The 19,036-nt window shown below is 40.6% G+C and overlaps 1 protein-coding gene and 1 long non-coding RNA gene across 3 annotated transcripts in view; one reads left to right on the plus strand and one right to left on the minus strand.

Annotated features, from left to right (window-relative positions):
* The window catches only part of LOC122811248, a 1,815,945-nt gene that overhangs the window by 1,435,621 nt on the left and 361,288 nt on the right, over positions 1-19,036 (plus strand). The window lies entirely within an intron of this gene.
* LOC122811247 (cGMP-dependent protein kinase 1-like) overlaps positions 1-19,036 on the minus strand; it is a 4,027,247-nt gene that overhangs the window by 742,996 nt on the left and 3,265,215 nt on the right. The gene's annotated exons all lie outside the window — the stretch shown is intronic.

Genomic DNA, 19,036 nt, shown 5'->3' on the forward strand with positions numbered 1-19,036 from the left:
GTATGTTTGGTGGGTTGGAAGATGAGTAGTTTAGTTTTGTTTGGGTTGAGTATTAATTGGGCATCGGATAACCAAGTTTCAACAGAGGAAAAGGCTTCCTGTGTGACTTTTTGCAGTTTGGGTAGGGACTGGGTTGAGCAGATGATGGTCGAGTCATCTGCGTATTGTATGAGTGTGCCATGTTTGGTGGCAGAGGCTAGATTATTGGTGAAAACAGAGAAGAGTAGGGGTCTAAGGATGGATCCTTTGGGAACCCCTATGGAGCCAGGTAGTTGCGGAGATATGTCATTCTGCCATACAACGGACTGTTGGCGGTCAGACAGGTAACTCTGAAACCAGTTGGTGGTTGACTGACTGAGAGAAGGATAGGTTATTGAGGACAGAGATAAGTTGTTTGTGTGGGACCATGTCAAATGCTTTAGATAGGTCTAGGAAAGTAGCAGAGGAGAGAGAGCCATTGTTTTTATGCTGAAGGATAGTGTTAGTAAAGGAAAGTAAAGCAGTGGTGGTGCTATGATTTGGTCGGAAACCATGCTGAGTATTGGAAAGAAGGTTGTTAGTAAGGAGGTAGTCTGAGACCTGAGAGTGTATGCATCTCTCTAGTATTTTGGAGAGTGGAGAGAGAATAGCTATGGGGTGGTAATTGGTTAGTTCTGTGGAGGGTCCACCTTTGTGGAGGGGAATTATATGTGATACTTTCCACAGTGTGGGAACGTAACTTTCTGACCGAGATCGGTCAATCAAGATGGATACTGGGTAGGCCAGAGCTTCAGCTGCGATTTGTAGGTATTCACTTGGGAGGTTGTCTGCTGCTAATTTGGTGGGCTTAAGTTTAGCTAAGAGTTTTTTATGTTGGAGGTAGGTACAGGAGAAAAAGAGAAGGCAGTGGGGAGATTACTAGTTGTAAATGTGGGTTGGAGGGGAGGGGGGGGTTGTGTTGTTTAGCTAGTGATAGTATGGTTTGTGTGAAGTGTGTTGAATGAGGTAGCAATATTTTCTGAGGAGTGAGGGATGTTAGGAGGAGGGGTACTGACTTTACCTGGTACACTTAATATGCTGTGTAAATTTAGAAGGTTCATGGCTGAGATTTGCCTTATTAAAATCCCCCAGAATAATCAGAAGGGAGTTTGGATTATTCTGTTCTAAGCACGTTATCTGGTCAAACAGTTTTGTAGTGCTGCCCTTACAAAGGCCTGAGGTAGAATGTAAACACTAAACAGAATAAATGAAGAGAACTCCCGAGGTGAATAAAAAGGTCTGCAATTAACACAAAACATTTCTAAGTCAGGGCAGCACATTTTACTTAACACTGTGACATCATTACACCAACCTTTACTGATATAAAACCAGATTCCACCTCCTTTACTCTTCTGTGATGTCTCCAATACTCTGTCCACTCTGTAAAGTTGAAAGCCAAGCAGATGTAATGTAGAGTCTGGAATGGATTCATTTAGCCAGGCTTCTGTGAAACACAGTACAGAAGAAAGTGAAGAATCCATGCGAGTTTCATTGAGAGGTATCAGTTCATCCATCTTATTAACTAGGGAGCGGAGGTTAGCCAGATATAAACTTGGGAGAACCGTTTGAAAACCTCTCTGCCTCAGCCTAATCAGTGCACCAGTTTGTTTCCCCCTTTTGCGATGCCTGTGTGTACCTCTGCTGCCGACAGCTGCTGCTCCTCCAGCTAGGATCGACAGAAAATTTCTTAAATGTGAAAAATCCGGTGTCAAATTGCATGAAATGAGTTGCAAAATATTTAATAATTCTCCAAGAGTATATTTAATTACAACTGAACACCAAACAACAGGACAAATAAAAACAGAAGACTAGAGAGCACTGAACAAAGGCTGCCATTCTCAGCACCGTCTTTTTTTCTGGAACAGAAGCTGTTGTTAAAAAAGAAATTAGTAGAGCCTATAAAATATTGCATGATGACTATAAGACTCAATCAGAGGAGGTTAGAAAGGTTTGGGAAGAGAGATTGGATAAGCAATTCACAAAGAAACAATGGGAGGAAATATGGATGTCCCCAAATATGCAACAAAATCTAGAAGACTTAGGATATTTGCTTAGAAATGTTTACATAAATATTTTTATACCGAACGTAGACTGCAGAGAATTTTTCCTCAGGAAGACAGTAAATGGAGGTGTGACGGGGAAGAAAGAGGTACTTGGGGACATATTTTCTAGGATTGCAGTGAGTTGGCAGACATTAAGGATTCCTTGTGAGATGCATTGTCAGAGATCCTGGGTGGGAAGACTGGTCTGATGAGGGGAGATGATTTTTCTAAGCTATGATACACAATCTGAATTGCATAGACATGTTAAGGGCTTGATGTGTCTAATTATGGTGGCTGCCAAAAAAGCAATTAATAGAAAATGGAAATCAAAATCTAAACCAACTATATTAGTAGTGAATAGAGTAACAGAGAGAAAACAACTGGAATTGAGATCTTTAGAAACAATGGGAATTGTGGGAACAATACATACAGGGGAGGAATGAGGTTTAAAAGAAGGCAGGACTTAAGTGAGCTATGTAATGTTTGAAAACGATTGGGTAGATTATAAGTCATGTATAATGTTTGCAACTGGGAGTATGTCAGTATGGTTTGTGAGGTAAAATGCTCACAAGTAGGATTGTGTCATTATGATTCATTAATATATATAAATGTATGATTGCCTATGTTCTAAGTGGTGGTTTAATAAAGATGGTTCTTGTTTAAAAAAAAACAGGAATTGAAAAATGTATGTAATATTGCTTAGGTTATATGATTTTTAGCAATATAGGTGAAGATAATGTTTTTTAATGTTAATTTAATAGAGTTTGATTACTTTTTTATAAATGTAACTCCGGTCTGCTAATGACTGGCAGTAAATTTTTACATGCCGAGTTGCCAGCCTTGACACACAACCTTCAACGAAGGTACACTCATTCACGCATATCTCCACACAGAAGACGCTCTAGCTGAGAATCGAACAGGACAACGTCTTACTGTGAGGCGACACCGCTACCGTAGCACCACCACTGCAGTTAAATATCATAAGTGATAATTCAATAACAGTATTTAAAAAAAAAGTTAGCCAGATGTGCTGCCATTACAGCCATGAAAAAGAAACAGTGGAATAAGGTAGAAGTTAAAGAAACAGAAATTGATAAGATAAGCAAATATTTGAATGCCCTAAAGCCTGGAAAAAGGTGACTATAGGGGAAAGACATTTGGTGAGCACCCTTGGGGCTGTTGAAAGCCCACAGGGCAAAGCAGAGAACTGAAAGTAAGAGGAAGAAACAGAGAAATGCAAGCATTTCCTGAATACAGGGTGGAGAGGAATATGAAGGTAGGCATCCTTCAGATCCATGGAAACCAGAAAATACTGTCAAGCAACAGAGGAAACAAGAGTCTTAAGAGAGAGCATTCAGAATGATGGTACTATGAGAAAGGTGTTCAGAAATTAGAGATCCAAGACAGGTCTCAAAGACCCCCCTTTCTTGGGGACCAGAAACATCCTGGAATAAAACCCCAAGCACTTCTCAGTCTGTGGAACTGGTTGAATGGTACACTGATCCAGCAGACCCAGCAATATCCCTGGAAAATGAGGAAGCTGTGCTGAACACAGTTGAGGAATACTGGAGAAGAGAGGAAAGTTCTTCCAGGTTATAAATTAACCCCAACAGATAATGGAAAGAACCCAGCTGTCTGTGGTAATCAGCTGCCAAACTGGGAGAGGCAGAGAAAGCCTGAGGGGCAAGGATCTTGGCCTTGAGGAAGTGAAGGCAGACAGTCAAATGGCTGCAGACTTGTCAGGAAAGGACTGCTTCTGGAACCTGGGTGTTAGAGTAGGCTTATCTGAAAAAACACAGCTAGGAGCCTTTTTACCTTTGGAAGCCTAAGCAGTTTACACAAAAAACAGTCTTTCTATGATAGTCCTTCTGAAATTTAGGAATAGGGGAGACAAAAACGTGCTTCAAATCTTTCATGACCTTATCTTGATCCTGTAAGGATTAAAAAAGCTCAGCCACAGCAGTGTCAAATAAATTCTGGTTATCCAAAGAGCATCCAGAAGCTTTATTTTGATATCAGCTGGCAAGACCTGAAGGCGAAGCCAGGAATAGCACCTTATTACTGAACCAAAGGCAGCAGCCCTAGATCTGCATCAGAGCTGCATTTAAGAGAGTGATGGCCAACCTGGGAAGTAGAAGTGAGCAAAGAAAGAGCTGAGGCCTTACCCTCAGAATCAGCCATTATCAGAAATAATTTTCCCAATCTTGGAAAGAGGAAACAATATGCACCTTGTCTTAGGAGTCTGAAAATTGGTGGCCCTGTAGGCTAAAGTAGCTGAAGTGTACACATTCTTATCAATTCTCTCCATGGCTCTACTGTCCTTATCTAAAGAAAGGAGCCTGGAAGAAGGCTTATCAGTAGATTCACTGATGAAGGCATTTGTATAAGAACGTGTAGGCATCCAGCACTTTATAGACCCTATCAGTTTTTTAGGAGCTGGTTGGTTGAGAATCCAGTGTTAGGGAAGTAGCAGAGAAGGTATCTAATAGAGCAGCCAACACAGTAGGGACAACAGAAAGTTTAGGAGAGTCCATTTGTAACAAATCATAATACCTTTTCTGGATATCTGATACTTGGGAGCAATCCCATTTGAAATGCTCCATCATACGCAGAACTGTGTTACCAAAGGAAAGCTCCTCTAAAGGATGATCAGGACTTAGAGATTCCTTCTCCACAGTCTAAAGGCAAAGGCAACTGCGAGGAATAGGCTAAGGAATCCGTATCAGAGTCAAAATCCTCATCCGTGGACTAAAGGTCCCTAGCCGTCTTACGGGTAGTGGACCAAAGAGGTGCAGGAACAGAAACCCCCCTTGAGAAAGCTTCAATACCATCAAGGTATTGAATAAGCCTTGAGTGAAGTTCTGACATTCCCTATTTATATTCCTTGGGATGTGACACCACGTTTAGTCTTCTGCGTTTTCTTCACTAGGATGTCCGCTTTGACAAAATGCGGAGGTTTGCCCCCCCATCTGGATTTGTCCAAGGTACCCAGCAAGGATCTGAGGAAATATTTTAGGCTACCTGGAAATAATCAGCTGGAGGTCCCCCTCAACATCTACGGTGAACGTGTGCAAGGCCTCCAAGGATGTGCAAGCAGCAGTTTCTGTGCTGGTCTCTGAGAAGGTAGCGCCGGACTGTCCTCTGGGTTCTCACACCTCAAAAGAGATGTCCAATGTAGGCTGGACAGCAGCAGACTCAGGCCTAGACTTCTTGGCCTTCTTTCTGAGCTGGGGTTGTACCTCTGGGAAAGCAGAGTCTGGTGCCATGGTACCTTGGGCTAAAAGCTTGAGACATTGGTTTTGAAGGTAAGTGGAAAGTGAAGAAAGACGGCTACATAAAGTTTTAGGAACAAAAGTCTGACAGATGGAAGACCGTGTGTGGTCATCAGATGCACCAAAGAGCAACAGGCACCTAATATGGCAGTCTTTACAGGGAATTTCCCTCCCAGATTGACATTTCCCTTTCTCAGATGGCACATAACCCAGTGAACAAAGTAAAAAAAAAGAACACCAGCAGGGTACTTATCAGAAGATGTAGTCTCTGTGTAACCAGCAAAGTAAAAGGCATTCAGACAGACGTACGATGATGGCATTCAGACTGGCGGCAATGAAGCTTTGAGTTGTGAGTGTATGTACGTCACCTTTATGCCCTACCCTTGTGTGGTGAGCATACCTCTGTTGAATGACAATCCCTAGGTAATAAAAGGCTTTGATATACTAGCCAGATATTGGGCTATCCTTGGCAGGATATCCCAGAGGTGATTCATACTGCAACAGTGATAATGAAGGACATAAAAACCTTGACTAAAGACTACTCATCTACTTTTTATGAATGACATAAAACTGTACAGTTAATCAGATGAAAAGTTAAAAGCACAAATGGTTAAAACGTTATCTGATAATCCACGAATGTCATTTGGTCTTGATAAATGTACAAAAGCAAAGTTTAAAGCAGGAAAGTTGTAGTACCAAGAACATTTCAATCAGGGAAGGAATGTGATATAAAGGAACATGGGCAGGAGGGAGTGTGTAAATATTTGGGAATTGCTGAAGGATTGGCAAAAAAACATGAAGAGATATGAGTAAAACTCAGTAAGTAAAACTTTAGAAGACTAAAACTAATACTGAAAACAACCTTAACATCTAGCAATAGAGTTCATGCTATAAACCAGTTTGGTCTTCCCTTTCTAAGAAACATTTTTAGACTGGCCCCAAAAAGTATTGGCTCACTTGAACAGGAAAACAAGAAAAATGCTTCATGCCTATCAAATGATATATAAAATCAGTGTATACCAAGATTATATATTCCTCACTTTGAAATAGGTATGGGCCTCCTCGAAAATGATTATATGTAGAGGCCTGCAATCATGGGACTGCATATATATCTGCTGACCTTATCAGAGACAAACACACAGTGAACGTTTTAAAACATGAGAAGAGGAAGGCTAAGATGACCTTACTGCTTAGTTTAGCAGAAACATTACAGTGTTCAGAGGGAATGGAAATCAAAGCAGACAAGAATCAGCACCTGAATATTGCAAAAAAAAAAAAAAAAAAATACATATACATATATATATATATATATATATATATATATATACACACACACACACACAATCTATAATAAGGATCAGATAAGGAAAGAAATGTGGAAAAACCATAAATGTGTGGCAAGTACAAAGATTTCCTGAAATAACCTCATGCTGATTGTGACGATGCAGGAATGGTTAAGGAGAGGTGAGTTGAAACCAAAAGATGAAACGTTAATAATGGCAGCCCAGGATAATGGACTATGTAATTTACAAAGTCCATTAAACATGTGGGAGAACCAGACAAATGTAGGTAATAAATAATTGTTAACAGTGGCACATCTTGTTGCTGGGTGTGATACACTCATGGCAATGGGCCTGTACATTGAAAGACACAGTAATGTGGCAAGACTGTTGCATTAGGGATTGTGCAAACACTACAATACAGAAGTAGATGATAAGCATTGGAAACATGAACCGCAAAGCATTATAGAGAATGATGAAGTGTGCATCACATAGAATCACCCATTACTAGCAGTTCAAACAATACATGCAAGAAACACAAATAAACTGGTCTATGAAAAAAAGACAAAAGCAGCATTCATGTTGAAATTACTACATCTGTTGATTATAATGTCTAACAGAGAGGCACAAATCATAAAATAATAAGAGTTAAGAAAACTAGATATAGTAGTCCATGAAAAAGTAGCATAGGTCTTTGAAATTGCTGCACCAGGTGTCTTATATACAATAGACACACAATCATAAAATATCAGGATTTGCAGGTAGAAACAACAGCAGTGTGGAAGAAAGATAGCCAGACAGTTCCAATAGTAGTATGATCAGTGGGCCTAATAAAAAAGAATCTACAATCATACCTAGACATGTTACCCATACATGTAATTTTGTATGAATTGCAGGAGTCAGTTATGGGCACTGCAAAGAACACTTTTGGCTAACATCAAAGACCAGAATACTATTAATTTCATAACCTTTAATCATATTCTGACTTAGGAATGTGGTCCATTCTTGTCATAGCGTTAGGAACCCAAAAGACTTTAAGAAATTAAATGAGAGAATGTAGATCTACAGCCAGATCTGTTCCTGAATTTTTCCACTCAGTCCAGTACTTCACCAAGAGAATTTCTCAGGATTTTAAGATTCATGGCATTTGTAATTCTCATGACTGCTTTGATATTATACTTTTGTATTAAGGTAGTTGTATTAATTAATTTTCCCACTGATTGTTAAGTAATTTAAAGTTCGATGAAATCATGTTACCATATCCTACCCTTATATAATGATGTGGGGGAAGACTTGTATACAGTTCTGATGAAATCCCTTTAGGATGAAAGTGCTTAAGTGGTATACACATTATGTTTGGTCAATAAAGTTGTTCTATTTGGATACTTGTATCCTGTTCATTTCTTTGGCTCCGTGATGCTTGGAGGTCAGTTTACATTTGGGTTTCAAGTTTTACATTGCACTGACTTGTCACTGAATTTAGTGGCTCTCAGTCTTATTTTAATCTTTTTGTGTTTCATCAGAACATAACTTTGTGGCAGCGAAGCTGAAGAGGACCAGGAGAGACTCTTACAAATAGAAATTGAACTGGGGTCTTCCTGGATTTCTTCTAGCTCCAGGGAACACCTCAGGTAGATCTGTTTGCCTCTATTTGCAACAAACTGACAAAATTCTACTTCAGGACTGCCGGCAAGCAGCTCTTTAAAATACATGCATTCTCATTTCCTTGAACAGGAATATTCCTGTATGCCTCTCAACCCTTTTCACTGATTTCCAGTCTCATTCTGACCATTCAGAAAGACTCTCCAAAAATCATTCTGGTGACTCCTGTCTGAATCAGGTAACACTGGTTCTTCCTTCTTTTGGAAATAGACACTGGCAGTTAGCACAAGTTTCCTTCCAAACTGGACCTACTCACAAGCCAGGAATTGCTTGATACACCCCAACTTGAAAAATTTTCAACTGGCTGCCTGGATGACAGAATTTTAGGCAAAGAAACCTGCTACTAATAAATTAAGTTATGTACTCACCATAACGTTCCATGTGAGTTGTTCATCTCACCTTCATTCTTGACTGATGGGTTCGGAGCCGATCCCTCGGCTCTGGTACGGCCACATGCAAAGCTCGAGGTCTTCCACGCCCCTATTCCATGATGCACTGTGAATTACCTCAGATCTTGTTTGCTGCGTATACTATAACCATATATAATAGCTATTCCCCTATAGAAGGGAAGAAAAATTTGAGCAACTAGGATGAAACCAACATCTTGGTCTACTAAGGTAAGAGGGAGGGATGTAAGAATGAAGGAGAGATGAACAACTCAAATGGAACATTATGGTGAGTACGTGAGTACATAACTTCTTAATGTGAAGTTGTTCAATTCGCCGTTCATTCTTGACTGATGGGTAGCGTCCCAAGCACCATCAACCTCGGGTGGCTCACGGGAGTTTTTCAGGACCGTAGGCCCTGTCCCTGGAGGCCTTATCAACTTTGTAATGAGTGATAAAGGTATGAGGTTTTGACCAAGTGGCTTCTGCACAAATGTTATCAAGGGGAAGTTTGGCTGAAAACGCAAAGGATGCAGAAACCGCTCTGGTTGAGTGAGCTTTAATCTTGTGTTGCAAGGGCATATTAGCAGCTGAATAGACAAAAGTGATACAATCAGATAACCATTTAGACAGAGCTGTTTTAGCCACTAGCCTATCTTTCCTGGATTCAGAGAATGAAACAAAGAGCTGGTCTGATTTCCTGAAATCATTTGTTCTATCCGAATAAAATCTGAGCTGTTTGTGAACATCAAGTTGGTGCAGCATATACTCCAACTTGTTGGAATGATTAGGGAAGAAAACTGGTAGCTCAATAACTTGGTTAATATTGCTTTCTGAACAAACTTTGGGCAAAAAAGAAGGATTTGTCCAAAGAGATACTCTGTCAGCATGAAAAATCAAATAAGGAGGGTTGATAGATAAAGCCTGAATGACACTCTGCGGGCAGAAATAATGGCCACCAGAAAAATGGTTTTCCACGATAAATATTTGAGGTCACAAGATGATGCTGGTTTAAATGGAGGGAGAATTATACATGCAAGCATAAAATTTAGATTCCATGGAGAATAGGGAATTTTCACAGGTGGTCTCATATAAAATGTCCCCTTGAGAAAGGCTTTGGATAACTTGTGGGACATGATATTTAAATCGTCAACCCCAAGATGAAAATTGGAAACAGCAGCCAACTGAACCCTAACTGTTGCTGCTGCCCCTCCTTTGTTAAAGATCATAGTCAAGAATTCTAGTATGGATGTCATGGAGGCTTGGTAAGGATCAATATTATTTTTAGAGGCCCATATGGAAAATCTCTTCCACTTGCTAAGATATAATTTTCTAGTGGAGGGCTTAAGAGAAGACAAAAGGATCTGTTTTGTCTCACTGGAAAGATTATGAAGCTTGGCCATGAGGGGAACTGGAGCAGCCAAGCTGTCAGCTTCAGTGACTGCAGAGTGGGATGAAGGTCCCCCAACGGGTGTGTCAGGAGGTCTGGAACTGGGTCCAGAACCCAGTTATCCTCCAAGAGATGAGGTTGAAGGAATGGGAACCAAATCTGCTGAGGTCAGTGAGGGGCTATAAGAATGATGGTCCTTCCCAGGGATTTTGCTTTCTGCAGAACCATGGGTATCAGTGGTATTGGTAGAAATTAATAGAGGAGACCCGGGGGCCAATCGTGTACGAGTGTGTCCCTCGGGGCTTCTCCCAGAGGGGGAATCAGGACAAAGTAGCTTCTGCATTCTGTGTTGATGTGACTGGGAAAAAGGTCACAGCAAGGCTGGCCCCATTTGTGAAAAATCCTGTCCGCAATCTCTTTTTTGAGGGACCACTCGTGTGGCAACAAGATTGCCCTGCTTAGTTTGTCTGCTATCACGTTGGATCTCCCCAGGATGTGCGTTGCCAACAGAAAGCGCTGGGAGGAAACGGCCCACTGCCAAACTCTGAGGGCTTCTCGGCAAAGGAGGTAAGATCTGGTTCCACCTTGTTTGTTCAGATACCAGACTACTGACATATTGTCTGACTGAATCACAATTGTTCCTAGAGGAAGAGAGTCCTGGAAGTACTGCAACACCAAAAGTACTGCTCTCATCTCCAGGATATTGATATGCAAATGTGACTCCTGATCGGTCCATGTGCCTTGGGCAGTCTTCCCCTGAAAATGCCCCCCCCCCCCATCAGGGAAACGTCCATGGTCACAATGGCTACTGGACGGGGTAGAACAAAGGGACTTCCTATGGTGACATGAAGAGATGTCAACCACCACTGGGGGTCTTTCTTGCAAGAGCTTGTAATCAATATTGTGCGGCTCATGGGTAGCTCCTGGTAAGCCCATTGAGTGAACAACAGCCACTGAAGGATCCACATATGCATTCTTGATAACGGTATTGCTAGGATTGCTGCTGCCATCATACTCAATACTTTCAGAACTTTTGAAGCTGGTGCTCTGTCTTTCGATACCAATGTGCTGACGAAGAAGAAAGACTCTTTCCATTGATAGCCTTAGAGTGGTGGTTGAGGTGTCTAGCTCTGCCCCGATAAAAGCGATATGCTGCAATGGTGACAAGGAAGACTTTTCTGAGTTGACTGTAATGCCTAGATGATTGCAGAGTGACAGAGTGTACTCCCTTGCCTAAATTAGTTGATGCCTGGTGGTGGCGGTAAGGAGCCAATCGTCTAGGTACAGAAACACCTGGAATCCTAGACGCCTCAGGTGAGCCGTGACCACTGCCATGCATTTGAACACTCTGGGGGCTGTAGTGAGACCAAACGGCAGGGCTCATAACTGATAATGATTGGCTCACAGCCGGAAACGCAGGTGATCTCTGAATGGCCTGGCCATCTTTATGTGGTAGTATTCATCCTTGAGATCTATCAAGCACGTCCAATTGTCTTTCCCTAAGAAGGGAAGTATAGACTGAAGCGTGACCATCTGGAACTTCTCTTTCTTTCCATATTGGTTGAGTCTGCTGAGGTCCAAAATGGGTCTCCAGTCCCCTGTTTTCTTTGGAACCAAAAAGAATCTTGAGTAAATTCCGGATCCTGTTTGGTCTGCTGGGACTGGCTGGATGACCCATTTTTCTACCAACTTTCGGACCTCTATAGTTGTCTGTTCCCTGCAACTGGGTGGAACTTCCAGGATTCTCCTTATGGTCGGAGGGGGTGTGGTGAATGGTATGAAGTACCCTCTGGAAATGATGCTTTGTACCCAGCTGTCTTTTGTTATTTTTAGCCAGGTGTCTGGGTACAAAGGTAAACGACCCCTGACTGCCTCCAGAGCAGGACAGTCCGGCCTCCGTTCAGGAGCGCTGGTAGGGTTGCCCAGAGAAGTGTTCTCTGTCACCCTGGTGTTGTGGATCCCCTCTGCCGCGAGGGCAGCATCTTCCATTATTACCCCCTCCTCTGCCCCTAGAGGGGGGTTCACCACATGTGTCCTGAAAGGCTTCTTGGGCTTTCTGGAACCACATTTTCCCTCCCCTTTGACAGACTCCGACGGCAGACAGTCTTTCCCTCCTGTTCACATCTATTTAAGGTTTCATTCACTTTAGGACCAAAAAGGGATGAGCCATCAAAGGGAGTGTTCATGAAGGATGACTTAAAGGGCTCCGAGAAGGAACACAAGCACATCTAGGAATGTCTTCAAAGAGCGATTCCAGTACCCGTTGCCCTACTCATTCCATCAGCTGCATAGGATATGAGATGCATAGATGAGTTGACAGTAGAATTTAGGGTAGAAAGCTGGGCAGCAACTTTATCAAAGGCTCCTGCAGCTACTGTACCCTGAAGAGTATCTCCCAACTCCTTAAGGAGATCTATTTGCAACCTAGTAAAATGGGTTAGGTAGTTCAGTGAATGGAGAGCAAAAGTCAATGAACATGCGTTTCCCATATCTATCCATAATCCTAGACTCTCTATTAGGAGGATGGACAGACGAGGAAGTCTGACATTTCCTTTTTGGTGGCCACCACCACCACCACGGCATCAACAGGAAATCCTTTGGCTAAGAACATTTTGTCTAGTGGGGCTGATATAAATTTGTTAGGCCTCCTAGGGACAGGCTCCGCAGAATCCGGTGACTCCCACGCCCTTCGAGAAAACAACTGCATGACTTCATCGAAGGGCGGAGACACCCAAGAGGTGGAGGGTTGAGACTTGAAAGTCTTCAGGAGAATATCCTCAGAGGGGGATCGTGGGGACCCTTCTGACTCATCCAAGTCAGTATCAGATGTTAAAGACTCCTGTGGGGAGTCCAAGTGTCTCCTCTTGCACAATCTCTTCCTAGGAGCCTCCTCAGTGGTTGCTTCTGGAGAGGTCTCGGAACAGCAAGGGCCTGGTGCCTGTAAAAGCTCCTGCACCAATCGATCCATGTCCAAATCTGAAAGGCTGACAGACGACCTAGATGAATGCACTGATGGTGCCGACTGGAGTAATGGTGACTGAGGCACTTTGGATACCAGCTCCAATGCTATGGGCCAGCTCCGAAAAGAAAGGGCAGTTGGCCCCAAAACCTGTGGAGCCGATGTCGCAGAGTCATCAGATATTTTTGATTTTTTTTTTGAATGCTTGGAGTCCTTAGATTCAACAGATGACTTGGAGGACTTAGAAGATTTGCTTGCAACATCCTGGTCACTCAGTGCCTCTTGAAAAGGGTGCTTTGACAAACTTCTGTCCATTAATTTCCTTTTCCTCTCTAACAGAGCCCTGGACGAAAAGGAATGGCGGCACAAGATTTTTTGTAAGTGGGCAGCCCCTACATAATATACACAGATAACATGCCCATCAGTTACTGACATTTTTTGATTACAGTCCGGACATTTTTTAAAACCGGACTTGGGATGTTTGTCCTTATCATCCACTGGAACCTCCTATCAGATGCCATGGCAAACTAGAGCTGAGGTAATTCACAGTGCATCATGGGATAGGGGCTTGGCCTAGAGCTACTGGAAGACCTGAAGCTTTGCATGTGGCCGTACCAAAGCCGAGGGATCGTCTCCGAACCCATCAGTCAAGAATGAACAGCAAGATTGAGCAACTTCACATCAAATATTAGCAAATAGAAAACAGAGATGCTTTTAAGGCTAACCTTCCTTTTGTTCTACAATGTTTGTCTGAGTTATCTCTCTAGCCTTTTTTTTTAAACAAGAAAGATCTTTATTAAATCACTTATGACACAGACAATCATACATTTAAATAAATTAAACAAACCATATTGACAATCTTAGTTGCAAGCATTATACATCACAATCCATAATGACAAAATTTTAGTTGCAGACATTATACATCACTTATAATCTACCCAATTATTGTCAGTCAAACATTACATAGCTCATTCAAATCATATCATCTTTTAAACCTCACTCCTTCCCTGTATGTATTGTTCCCACAATTCCCATTTTTTTCTATGTAATTTGCTCCTACCCTTTTCTAAAGATCTGAATTCCAGTTGTTTGTTTTACTATATTCATTTCTTCTAGTATAGTTAAGTTTATACTTTGATTTCCATTTTTTAGTAATTCCTTTTTTGGCAGCCATCATAATTAGACTCAGCAAGGCCTTACCTATGTCTAGGCAATTCTGATTCTGTATTATAGCTCAGAAAAATACTTTCCCTAGATACACCAATTTGCTCACCCAGTATCTCAGATAGAGTAGTCTGCAGAGAATCTTTAGTCTGCCAACTTATTACACTCCATGAAAATATGTTCCCAATTATCTCTTTCTTCCCTGTCACACCACCACCATTTGCTGTCTACATGAAGAAAAATTCTCTGGAGTCTTAGCAGTATAAAAATATCTATGTAAACTTTTCCAAGCAAAAATCCTAAATCATCAAGATTTAGTTGCATATTTGGGAGACATACATACATCCCCCATTGATTCTTTGTTAATTGCTTATCCAATCCTTTCCAACCTCCTCTGATTGATTCTTATAGTTATCATGTAATATTTTATATGCTCTACTAATCATTCCTTTTTTAACAACAGCTTCTGTTCTAAATTCTACTAAAAGGTCCACCATTGCAGATCTTCTCTCTGGCCTTTCTTATTCTACTACCAAGGTTAATCTTTTGGCTATGTCAGCATGTCTGTCTATGGATCCCACTCTTTCAATGCACTCCCATGTCAAGGTATTCTTGAAAGGAGTTTTGCATACCCATCCACCTAGAAAGCAGTTGGCTTCTCCTTCATATCTTAATTTTCTTTTGAAAAAATTAACACTTGCTCCATTCAAGCTAGCGTATCAGGCTGATTTGAGGTTCTTAACACGGAAAACAATGTTGATGATTGCTCTAACTTCAGAAGAGTGAGTTGCACACTCTTATGGTGGGTCAAGCATATCTAGTTTTTCATGGAGATAGGCTTTTTATAGCAATATGTATAAGTGGGGACACAAGCTATGACATGTTTTAGCATGGGTGACCTTAATTTTAGGTTATGTAATGCCTGCAGATGCAGTTGCTGATTTGGGGTGATTGAGTCTATCAGGACGGTTAAACTTAATTTTTTTGCAAATGCACTTAGTTTTGGGTGTTTGTTCTAAATTAACAGTGGGTGGAGTATTATGAAAATGTATTTTTTGAGGGTTTTTATTAAAAAATGAAGCTATGTTCCTACCATAACGTTCCATCTGTGTTGTCACTGCAGTCTTCTCAACTTGTAGGTCTCAGATCTGAGCCTCAGATCTGATTTGGCCACTTTCCAAGCTGAAAGATCGAAGCTCGAGCTCCTCCCATCCTATCATAGTGCCTCATTCACCCAATCTGCCTCAAATCGAGTTTGCAGCAACCCTGTGCTCACATAAGCAGCATTATAGAGCAAAGATGGACAATATACCATTAAATACAAGCTCAAACAGAAGGGTCAGGCACTCAGCCAGGAGCCATGGTTCCGTGAAATTATCCCAACAGTTCTCTCACAGACATGGATAGGGAGGGAAGGTTGAGGAAGAATGCAGTGACAACACAGATGGAACATTACGGTAAGAACACAACTTCTTTATCTGATGTTGTCACTGTCATTCTTCCTCAACCTGTGGGACAGAGTCCCCAGCTACAAAAACCCTAGGGTGACCCTCATGGAAGGATTATTATGGAGCACTGCAGAGCCAAAGGCATTTCTATTCCTGGAGGTAATGTCCAACTTATAGTGTGTAACAAAGGTACAGGAATTTGACCAAATATCATCAGTAAACATACTAAACCAAAAGGCCTGAAAGGTTGCCATAGACCTTGTAGAATGTACCTTGAATTTGCCTGGTAATGGTCTGTTCTTAGAACAGTACGCAAAGGATCTACAACCTCTCAACCATTTGGCAAGGGTTTGTTATTGGTTTGTAGCTGTGATAGCGCTTCCTTCTCTTTCTTAGTGATATTGTGAAACCATGATGTGTTTGCATTCCCTTTCTCTACTTCATTCACACAAAGTTTTACAAAAAGGTCCACTGTGGGATGATTGGTAGGAGCGAAAGTGCTAGGTTTTTTCAAAGCTGTTCCCAAAGGTTTCGGTTGATTATCAAAAATATTCCTTAAAGTTACATTCCTGCCAAAATATTTTATGTCCAATACAAATTTGCTTAATCAGATGAAAGGGAGGGTATGAAAGTAAGCCCTCTATTTAATAGCTGTAGTTGTTCTTTACTAAGATTAACTTTAGATACATTCACTACTAACTGAGTGTTGATTTATGTTGACTTCTTTCTCTCTTGGCTGTTGGATCTGGATTCCCATTGCCAAGTTTGAGTAAAAAAAAAAAAAAAAAAAAAACGACAAATTATGTATAATGGGTGCATGTTGAGCATTTGTCTTGGGTCTAGTGTTGTTAGAGATGTTGAAGCCATTTCTCCATCCTCGGACACATTAATCATTCTTAATTCATTATTGTTAGTAGCAATAGGCTGATTTTCTCCATCTTTTCCCACATTAATACTGGAGGTAACACTGCTAGTTGTTGTTTGTCTTTCAGCTTTTCCCAGTTATGGGGTGGAGCATTAATGTTTTACTTCTCATTAAAAGATTATTACGAAAAGAATCTCTTGGCTGTGATGCGCCACCTTTCATCTTTGGGCCATTCAAAGATTGTACCTTTTCTAAAATCCGAGATATCTCTGGTTAGCTTTTGTATTTTCTGTTGTCTCTTTTTATTATCATAAGTGTTTAAATTAAACTTTAACATCTCCAATCTATTAAGGCATGGCTCAGAAACATCCATGCTTTCCAGTTGGGTTTGTTTCAGCTTAATTTGATTGGCTATTTCCTACTCTATCAACTGCATGTATTTAAAGCTGGTGTCAATATTTAACGCTTGCCATTTGGCAAGTAGTTCTGGAAATTTGTTGCCATAGCAAGGCATGCAGTTGATTCTCATGCCTCTTGGGATTACTTTGTAATGTAAACTAGCTTCGAGGTGGAACCGTTGCCATTGTAGTCTCTTGAGACGGTAAGCAGCGGGCCTCCACCTCGTACAGAGTATTGTCAAAATTTTCATTATCAGGAGAATTGGTTCCCAAAATGCTCTCCTCAGAGTCCAAGTTTAAAGAGAGAAGTGGATTAGCATTCTCTGTGCTGTTTACTGTTAACATATTCGATCTAGTAAAGTCAAGCATATTCTTGTTCTTCTCATTAACAGAGTATAGCGCATCAGTAGCCTTGTGCAGTTACTTAAGGCAAAAGAAACCCAAACAGGAGATGAAATACCTGTAACTGCCAAGGTGCAACAGTAAAATCCAAAACAGTGAAGCAAAAATCCTATGACACCACCACAGAGACGTACAAGTACATGATAAAATCTTTTTAATGAACAGTTAAAACTCAGAGTAGAAATGTAGTAAAACATGATAAGGTGCCCTTCAATATCCAAATGATAAGCACTTTTGGATTTCTCCTTCAAATCGTATATGGGAAGTAGGAAACTTTTAATTAAAAAGAGGAAGATAGACAATCAGATACGAAATAACAGGCAACGCCTCTGCTTGCAGCCAATAATCCATCATCCAATCAGCATGAATAAAAAAGAACACACCTTCCATTTAGCCAATCACAAAGCACCTATCTTTCAGCATAGGTCTCAGTGGCACTATTGCATTTAAGCTGGGTGATTTATCTGCCATTAAATTGATAATCTATTTAGTCTCATTTTTTTCAGTAAGGTTAGAGATATCACCTTGCTTTAAGTCCTGATATGTAGTTTGAACACCTTTGAACTTGAAACTATGTGTAGGAAACTGTATTGTGTTTAGCAAAGGCATTCTTTGTGTCCCTATTACGGATATCGCGAAGATGTCTCAGAATTCTGTCTTTAAACCTCTGATCTGTTTTCCCCACATAGTACACATTACAACCTGACAGTTAGCAAGATAAACTAAATGTTGTGTATTGCAGTCTACATAACATAAGAAAAAATACTTATGGCCTTTCACAGGATGGATAAAATGATTAGATGTATCAATGCTTTTAAATGCTAAACATCTGTTACATCGAAAGGTTCCCTTTTTCTTTCTCACACTGGTAGGTGGATAGCCGTCTTTGAGACACAATAAACGTTTGATGTTCTAATTATTTTTGTAAGTGAACTTGGGCATCCCTCCTATATTACAAAGTTTGGCATCTTGGGTTAGGATCGGCAAATACTTTTTTGTGATGTCACAAACATGATTATCATTCGCAAAAGTTAAAGTCAAGTTAATTCTTTGATCATCTTATCTAGTATTTACAAGAGGCGTACTGTTATTGTTATATCTCTTAAGAAAAAAAGGAAATCCTTTAGTTTTTCTTAAATCAGTTAGCCTATCTGTACTGACAGCAACATCCTTGACTGAATAACCCCTGGCCAATAAATTGTAAATGTCTGGTTTCCTTCACATAATTGGAGTCTTCAGTGCATAGACAAGAAATTCTGGTTAGCTCATTTTCCATGATATTTTTGGAAATATGTTTGGGATGTAAACTGCTTTTATGTAAATAGTGTTTTTTCCACGTTTCTTTTTTATGTGTAGTAGTCACAATTCTTCCTTCAGGATCAACAAATATTCTTACATCAAGGAAATCCATACTCAGCATTGAGCTTTCATGTGTGAAGATGAAAAATGTAGTAGTCTCATTTAGGTAGTTCCTTAACTCTCATCAGATAACTCCCACTACCCATTCTTTAAATTCCTCTCTTTTAACAAGTATGTGGGAAAGCCCCACTGTCATATATTCACTTCATTACCCTGCATTTTTATCTTAGTTTTTTATTGGGGTATGATCTGAAATAGTTATTGGATGTGTGTTGAATCTTTCAGTCAAAAGCATGTGTTCCTGTGAAATATAATTTCTATCTAGTCTAGTCCAGTTATTGAGGAATAATATGTAAATTCTCTCCAAGTGTTTACTTAAATATTTAAAAAC

This window comes from Protopterus annectens, chromosome 9.part0 (assembly GCF_019279795.1).
Source record: "Protopterus annectens isolate FY-2018-M chromosome 9.part0, PAN1.0, whole genome shotgun sequence".
In the NCBI taxonomy this organism is placed as follows: domain Eukaryota; kingdom Metazoa; phylum Chordata; order Ceratodontiformes; family Protopteridae; genus Protopterus; species Protopterus annectens.